Source organism: Bremia lactucae, linkage group LG1 (assembly GCF_004359215.1).
Source record: "Bremia lactucae strain SF5 linkage group LG1, whole genome shotgun sequence".
Classification (NCBI taxonomy): Eukaryota; Oomycota; class Peronosporomycetes; order Peronosporales; family Peronosporaceae; genus Bremia; species Bremia lactucae.
Genome location: NC_090610.1, coordinates 13205159 through 13206414, shown reverse-complemented (window position 1 = coordinate 13206414; position 1256 = coordinate 13205159).

Here is a 1256-nt window from a genome sequence, read left to right as displayed (position 1 = left end):
TGCGATGGCGTCGTGATTACAAGTTTAAAGTTGTATTTATAAACTTAGCAAATATTGTGCACCTAATTCTCCAGGCTGCAGAATATATAATTTTCGTACGCGATACCCGTTTGTACAACTTACACAATGTAGAAGACCCGCGTGGCTTGAACACGATTTACAGTCATTAATTTGCTTTGCACGCGAAAGGGTGCGTGTATATTTTAGCTAGGTTTCATGTGATTTACTAAAACTAATTAGAATTAAGTTTCGATAGCACTGTATGCTTTCTCCATACACGTGTGTGACCCCATAACACTTGGCAGCATTTCGGGGCCCCATCCGCAACCTCCGCGAGACGGAAGGGCTTAAATATATTATCACAATGAAAGCACTATGGAGTCAAGTAAAGCAATACTCCTTTTGTTATGACTCACTGCAGGTACTGGGCATTGGCGCTAGCAAAACAAGTCATCTTTCGCCAGGATCACATGAGCAAAAAGTTCATAAACAGATTCGTCGGAAGCGAGTGTCCCTAGCTCAATATTAGTTATATAATGATCCTATGGAGCTGGGCCGTGTGATCAGCACGATTGTGTGTATTGAAATTAAGGTCTCGTACCGTATGGAGGTTGAAACAGAAACCCGAAGATAGCAATTTACCAATAGACTCAGTGTAACGGGCTAAAGTTGCACAGTCCCCGTTAAGTACACTTTGCGTACTTAAAGGGATGGTCATGGTCAATTACTTAAAAAAAAGTAATTCGACCCACCACTCAGGTGTGGTCTACATTGAGGCCCACCCACCATTGTTATGTGATGCACATATGTGCATTCACATTAGGAGGGATAACGCCTAGCGTCATTTTCCGTTACGCGAGGTATTTAGAAAGATACGCTCGCAATACAAATTAGTGCTATCGACAGAGATGACATTTTATGATTGGTAAAAATAAGTATTTATATTTAATACGATTAAATATAAATCCGTCTGAAAATTACTTCCTACTTGATAAGTGCGCACGAGGAGACGGATTACCGCTCCCGTGACGACACTTTACCAGAGTTCTTAGTGTGTTGGGTGAGGTCGCTTGCGCGCCCAACACAACTACCTCATTGCACGCAAGAGAAGCAGGTTTAACCGCTTCCTCACTGTGCTAGGGTGTGTGCTTAAGTAGAGCGTGGCCGCATTACGACGTGCCCGCCTACACTTGGTAGCACTAGAAATCCTTCCCACGACCCGCATCTCTGCGTGTGTACGTGAGGATGAGCCTCAA